This window comes from Pollicipes pollicipes, unplaced genomic scaffold (genome assembly GCF_011947565.3).
Source record: "Pollicipes pollicipes isolate AB1234 unplaced genomic scaffold, Ppol_2.1 Scaffold_7231;HRSCAF=8579_pilon_pilon_pilon, whole genome shotgun sequence".
Classification (NCBI taxonomy): Eukaryota; Metazoa; Arthropoda; class Thecostraca; order Pollicipedomorpha; family Pollicipedidae; genus Pollicipes; species Pollicipes pollicipes.
Genome location: NW_023597034.1, coordinates 9100188 through 9108119, shown reverse-complemented (window position 1 = coordinate 9108119; position 7932 = coordinate 9100188).

Below are 7932 nucleotides of genomic sequence, written 5' to 3'. Positions count from 1 at the left end.
ATCAGACGGCGATGGGCTGTGCCGAGTCGGACTGTGTTGAGTCCCGTCCACCTGCGTACGTTTCTGTGCGGTGTTGTCCAACCGTGCCCGGATCTGTCCCGTCCCATCTTGTTCCGTCCTGTTCCGTCCCATGGCCTCCAGGTAGTGCAGTCCCGTCCTGTCCTGTCTGCGGAAGGTTGGAGATATACTCCCGGAACGGAAGTTGTACTTGGCATTAAGTCTTCGCGTTGAGTGCGCACGCATGAAAAACAGGCTGCCGGAATGTCCCGGAACACCTATATTAGGAAGAGATGCGCTGACAATACCTACGCTCATTAGAGCTCTGGCCGAAATACCTCCGTCCAGGATACCTCCTCTCTTAAGACCTACGTTCGCGCCGCCGCAAGAGGACCTTCGCTCGGAAGACCAACGCCCGGAAGGCCTACTGCTGTGATTTGAAAACTGCAAGAATCAAAGTATTTACAAGCGCAAGAGCTAGCGTCCGTCTAAAAGTCCTGGACCTTCAAGGTCACTCCTCAAGATCAAATGCGGGCTTAAAAGGACGGGGAACTGAATACCACCCAAGCATTACCGGCCGATTTCTAACTTGAAACATCAAAATATTCCACAAGTTTAAGAGCTAGCGTCCGTCAAAACGTCCTGACCTCTCAAGGTCATCCTTCAAGGTCGAACTTAGGCTCAAAGGATGCGGAGCTCCATATCACCAAAAAATTACCGGCCGGTTTTCAACTTCCAGACAACAGAATATTCAACACAGAAAGAGCTAGTAGCGTCCGTAAAAAACCCTGATTTCTCAAGGATATCCGTCAAGGTCAAAGCCTGGCTCAAAACACGGGAAACTTCATTACACCCAGACATCCCCGCCCGATTTTAAACTTGCAAACATTAGAACATTCAACACCGAAAGAAATAGTATCCGTCAAAAAGTCCCGACCTCTCAAGTTCATCTTTAAAGATTAAATTCAAGCTCAAAGACAGAAAACTCAATATCACCCAAAAATTACTGGCCGATTTTAAACTTGCAAACATCAGAATATTCAGGACAGAAAGAACTAGCGTACATCAGAGGATCTTGCCCCCTAAAGGTCACCGTTCAAGATCAAATGTTGGCTGAAATGACGGGAACTCCATATCACCCAACAATTCCCAGCTGATTTCAATTTCCAAACATCAGAAAACTCACCCCCCCCAAAAAACTAGCGTCCGTCAAAAGGTTCTGACCTCTGAACGTCATCTTTCAAGTTCAAATTCATGCTCAAAGTATGGGAAATTTACATCACCCAAGAATTGCCCGTCGGCTTTAAACTTGTAAGCATCAAAATATTCAACACAGAAAAACCAGTTTGCGTCAAGTAGTCCTGACCTCTCAAGGCTATCTTTCAGGGTCACATTCACGCTCAAAGGACGGGGAGCTCAATCACCCAAAATTTACTGGCCGATTTTAAGCTTGCAAACACAAAAAATCACCACAGAAAAACTAGCGTACACGAAAAAGTCCTGACCTTGCAAGGTCACCCTTCAAGGTCAGACGTGAACTCCAAGGAAGAGGAACTCAATATCATCCCCAAAATATCAGCCGATTTCAACCTTGAAAACATCGCAATATGCACCATAGAAAGAACATAAGTCCGTCAAGAAGTCCTCACCTCTCAATGTTACCCTTCAAGATCAAACGCGGGCTCAAAAGAGGGAGAACTCAGTATCACCCAAACGTCACTGGCCGATTTTGAACTGGCAAAGATATTCACCACAAAATATTTACCACAAAAACTACAGTCCATCGAAAAGTCCCAAAAATTCCACGTTAGACCTTGGAGGGTGACCTTGAGAAGTCATAACTTGTTGACGGACGCTAATCTTTTTTGTAGTGAATATTCCGGTTATGGCAATCTTAAAATTGAACGGTAATTTTTGGGTGACATGGAGTTCTCCATCCTTAAAGCCCGCATTTGAATTTGAATGGTAACCTGAAAGGCCAGAGCTTTTTGACGAGCGCTAGTTCCTTCTGTGTTAAATATTCTGATCTTTGGAAGTTGAAAATCGGCCGGTAATTTTCGCTTGACATGGAGTTCCACGTCTTTTGAGCCTGATTTTGACCTTGAAGGATGTCCTTAAGAGGTCAGGACTTTTTGACGGCTGCTAGTTCTTTCTGTGGCCAATATTTTGACGTTTGTAAGTTTGAAATCGGTTTGTAATTTTTGGGTGACATCGAGTTTCCCGTCCTTTGAGCCCGCGCTTCACCTTGAAACGTAAACTTGAGAGGTCAGGACTTTTTGACGGACGCTGGTTTTTACGCTTGTAAATATTTTGATACTCGCAAGTTAAAAATCGGCCAATAATTTCTCAGCGATATAGAGTTCCCATCCTTTGAGTCTGAAGTTCACCTTGACGGATGACCTTGAGAGGGCAAGACCCTTTGACGGACGCTACTTTTTTGTTTGGTGAATATTCTAATGTATGCGGTTTAAAATCGGCCGGTAATTTTTGGGTGATGTAGAGATCCCCATCATTTCAGCCCGCATTTGACTTTGAAAGGTAACCTTGAGAGGTCAAGACTTTTGACGGACGCTAGCTGTTGAACTTATGAATATTTTGATGTTCGCTAGCTGAAAATTGGCCGGTAGTTTTTTTTTAGTGATTTTGAGTTTCCCCTCCTTTGAGCCCGTCTGACCCTGAAGGGTGACCTTGAAAGGTCTAGACTTTTCGACGGACACTAGCTCTTGCGCTTGGGGATATTTTGATACTTGCGGTTCTCAAATTGGCCGGTAATTTCTAGGTGATATCGAGTTTCCCGTTCTTTCACGTAACTTTTGACCTCGATGGCCACATGATATTGCAAACTAAAGGTCATTTTCGATGTTCTGGTGCCATAATTGACCTAGAGACTTTTTCAGATAGCTCGGGACTCGTGGCTAAATAAACCGCTGAATAAAGCGCCAAAACTTTACGGACATCTGTAGGTTAAGTCGCAGCTTATCAGGGGCGCATCCAGGATTTCGTCAAGGGGGGGGGCACGCAACATTTTGGGGCCCCCTGGAGCTTGGGGCCCCTCCAAAAAAATTATTGCTTTTCGGTCATTACATTTTAAGACGAGTCGTTTGTGATATATATATATATATATATATATATATATATATATATATATATATATATATATATGCACATAAGTAATTACTTATTTATTTATTTATAAGTACGGAAACCATCTTACTGTGCACAGCCCTATAAAGCTGGTGTGCTACGCATGCACACACGTAGAACTCACTCGTTTTCTACAAATCATGTAAATTGCTGTGATTTTCAGGCGGAGTGTTCCGGAACAACAGGCAAAATAAGATTGAGTTGGCTGCTAACAACCATCGAACTAAGCATGGACCTCATTCCTAGCTTATGAATTTACGGCTAGCTGGCTGGGCGATATCATCAGCTGATGGCTGATGACTAATGCATAATTTTCCTTGGTTATAAAGGAGTACAACGTTTCCTAGCATTCAAAGTATGTTTAGAACTTGATGCACCAGTATGATAACTGTCAAACACTCAATAGCCAATGGAAATGAGACATACGACGCCGGCGACATGTGAAATTACGTTCGGCATTGCGCGTAAAAATTCACCGGCGCATGTTCAACTGCTGCTCCGAGACAAAGCCATCAAGGGCATTTGGAACGAAACCCGAACGATCATGGGCGCTGCAGGAGGCCAACAAAGTGGCTCCCGTCAACAAGTGCAAGATCCTCAGAGCAGGCAAGAAGAACCCAAGATCAAGGGGGTGGGCCCCTAAACAATCGGTAGTGTCCCGGTAGGCTGACATGTGTTGCCCCACCCAGAACACGAGACCCTCTGAGCAAATGGGAGTTACCCAACATCATTAATTGATAGCCCTGTGCCATCAAGAGTGTACGAGAACATTAACAGAAAGAGCCTTGATAAAAGTGAAGAGTCCTCTGCAAATGAGATCAAAGGAAAATATCTTTCCATCAAGGTAGAGGACCCATGAACATCGGGTGTCTCGGCGCCTTACCTTATAAAGCCCCAGTAACTGCACGAGGCCCTCAAAGTAAGTGGAAAGGACCGGAGACTAATATGAATGGCCCTTGACCAATTGAGCGTGCCCTGCCATATGGGGCCCCGGGAAAGCGTATAGAGCTTTTCGGACGAATGGGAAAAATCCATGGAGGAAACCTGATCGATCAAGAGTACCCAGGCATGGAAGCAAATTGCGTTCCAACAGCAGCGTTGGGCCTTACGAGGAAATGCAAATAGATCAGAGGCAACATGGAAAGCTCCTTAGCGATCAGATTGACCCGGCAAGTAGACATGTAGGGCCCGGGCAGCAGCGTAAGGCCTCTGGACAGCGTAATGAGCGCCAAGATCCCCCCCCCCCCCCCCAAGTAACACATTTTTAATCGGGAAAGAACTAACTTCGTCCATCCATGAACTCTTCACTTTTGCTAGCAACTGTTCTTAGTCGTCTGTAGGCCCAGAGGCGTCCATTTGTACTTTAAGAAAGCTGCGTCTGTTCGGCCGGTATGGGCCCCTTCGGAGCCTATAGGTACTCTCCACGTGGTCCATGGGGACATGGCCCCGTGCCTCCCCCTTTGCATCCAGCAACGGCCCGAGCAGCTTAATAGATGAGGCCCACCCAAGAACATAGGGCCATCCATTCAAATAAGAAATACTTTCGACAAAATATGTAGGGCTCCCAGCGATTGAGTGTGCTCGAACAGGTTGAAATATAGGGTCCCCGTCAAGAGCGTAGGGCCTCCATTTAAATACGAAGTACCCGAGATCCAACGCAGAGAGCCCCCGACTGATCCGGTGCGCTAGAGCAGGCTAACAGATAGGGCTCCCAACAAGAGCGTAAGGCCCTCCATTTAAACAGAAAGTACCCAAGAACCTTTGTACATGGCCCCTAGAAAGATGGAATGTGCCCGAGCAGGTTGTCAGAAGGGGCCCGACAAGAACATAGGTCCTTCCATTTAAACAAGAAGTACCCAAATCCAGTACGGAGGGCCTCCGAAAAATGTCGGGTACCCGAGCAGATTATCATATGACCCCAACAGGAGTGTAGGGCCCTAAATTCAAACGCCAAGACCCAATATACAGGGCCTCGAGCAATCCATTGTAGCCGAGGAGGCAAACAGATAGGGGCCCCGACAAGTGCGCAGGGCTCTCCATTCAGACAGGAAGTACCCAAGACACAATGTGGAGGGCCCCGGGTATTCGAGTGTGCCCGAGCAGGTTAACAGATGGGAGCCCCGACAAGAGCGTAGGGCCTTCCGTTCAAATGTGAAATACCCACAACACGATGTAGAGGGCCCGAATAACTGAGTGCGTCAGAGCAGGTAAACAGACAGAGCCCCCGAAAAGAGCGTAGGGCTCCCCATTCAAAAAGGAAGTACCCAAAGCCAGATATAGAGGTGCCCCACGATCGAATGTGCCAGAGCATCTCATCAGAACCGGCCTCGACAGGAGCATGAGGCCTTCCATTCAAGTAAGAAGTGCCCAAAACCCGGTGCGGAGGGCCCCCCAAAGATGAAATGTACCCGAACAGGTTATCAGATGACCCCGATAAGAGCAGAGGGCCTTAAATTCAAACATCAACAACCGATGTGCAGGGCCCCCGAGCAATCAAGTGCGGCCGGGGAGGCAAATAGGGGGGGGGGGGCGACAAGTGCGTAGGGTTCATTCAAATAGTACGAGGACAAGGCCCAATGTGGAGGGCCCCCGAACGATCGAATGTACCCGAGCAGGTTATCAGATAGGCCTCCCTTCAACAGCGTAGGGCCCCCATTTAGAAAAGAAGTGCCCAACACCCAGTATGGAAGGTACCCAAACGACTGAGTGTGCCCAAGCAGGCCATCGGACGGGTCCCCGACAAGAGTTTAGGGCCCTAAGTGACAGAGAATTGTAAATACCCTAGACCAATGTAGAGGGCCCACGAACATATCGCAAGTGTGTCGGTAGGTCAACCGAGGCCCACGTAAAGGGACCCTGAGCCAAAGAAAATACCCCGGCTATAGCTCACAGAGCCTCTCTGGCGAATGGGAAGAATCCGTGGAAGGGCCCGTGATTGACAGGAGTGCCCCGGCACGCTAACAGGAGGGACCCCAACAACAGCGCAGGGCCCTCCGAGCAAATGCAAGGAAACCAAGGGCAACCTGGAATGCTCCTTAACGATCAAAATGATCCTGCAAGTGTGCATATAGGTCCCCTGGAAACACCACATATATATATATATATATATATATATATATATATATATATAATTTCACGTTTTAATGAGTACCACACCAGGGATGTGATCTCATATTCAGTCTGCGAGCAAGCTTGCCTATCATCTGTAATGGAAAGATGCATCACATGCGAAGCAAACGCCGTGATTTATGCATTTTTGGGCAGACTTGACTGTTTTCCCTGCTTAGTCCAAAATTAATTTGAAACACTACGACACTGTACTCTGTGTCTATGTACGCTTTGACCCATGCCCCAAAGGTGGGGCACTCCCTCTAATCAATGAGTGGAAGTACCGAGAGCATCAGTTGTGAAGTATGGCCTTTATCGTATTGCCGGAATGTCGCGCAGATGGCATCTACAAATGTTATTTCCAATGGCAAATTCACCTTTAAAAAAACCGCCAAAAACGCAAACGCAAACGCAAATCAACAGTATGTTTTCCTGGATCGATGCGTCGTTGACTAACGAATCTCACTAGTCAAGAGGCCCGAGCGCGGCTGTCCCATCTGCATCTTATGATGCTGAGGTTACATCCAGGGCCTCCGAACAAGCGCGACGCACTTTTATGGAGCGCCATCGAGTACATTGGCCATATTAGCGCCCAGAGACTGTGGCTCAACCGGGATAGAAACAACACAGTTTGAGTAGCATTCATTTGCGTTTTTTTCCGAACCAACATCTTTGCGAGGTGTACACGGTGGGTGCCACGGCTGACAGCAGTCCTGCTCATGCATTAGCGCCTTCCACGAGGCAACTGACATGGGTACACCTTGATTCACATCTATTTGCAGTTACTCACATCCACACGCTCACTGGCCGACACATGGACATTGGCCACGGTGAAAGAGCAGGGTGCGGTTGTACAGGGCGCATCGTGAGAAAGTAATCCCGAGAGTGCGTGGACCATCGCTGTAACCGAGACGCGCTGGCACAGGAGCGCCAGCGTTCTGCGTGCTTGCAGACGTCGGGGGCAGACATCTCGTGGCATTGGAGACACTACACTGGTGGCATTCGCCGGATGGCTGTCCGGATCGGCCAGCTGTGCCTGCTGGACATTGGCCACGCAGCCCTGGCTTGATGCGCTCGGGGAGGTCAGGCGGCGGGGGCCGGCGGTACCGTCACAAACAGCCTCTGCGTGGTCTCGATGCCGAACGAGGCGATGATGACGTTTAACAGGGTGACGATGAACACCATGATGACGGTGATGTCGTTGATGATGTCTGCGGCCATCTGGGTGGGGACTCGTCAGTGATATCCAGTGCCCCCAGCACCATGAGGAGGACTCCGATCAGGATCTGAAACAGAGGACGGGGCGTCAAGATCGGGTCCGGGTCGGGAAGTCGGGATTGACGCCGCCCTGGACCTGGAGTGCGGAAGGCAGGCGGAGCCGCAGACACCATCAACCGACTGCGCCTGGACAAGACAATGAGAGGCCAGACGACCACTCCCAGTGCACCTCGTGCGTGCAGTGCAGCCGTTGACCCGACGCTGAAGCGCGCAGTGTCCGGTCTCGAGGCCAAACCCACGGGTCGTGTCCTCGCACGGTGGTGTGCAGCCCTCCGCCGCCTCGGCGGCGAGCTCCAACGGCAGTGGAGCGTCATCCGTCCACAGCACACCCGCTCTCCGCCAGGTGGCGCGTCACTGAGACGCCCGAGCCACTCGAGGCTCGCCAGCCGGCGCTGGTGCTCCCCA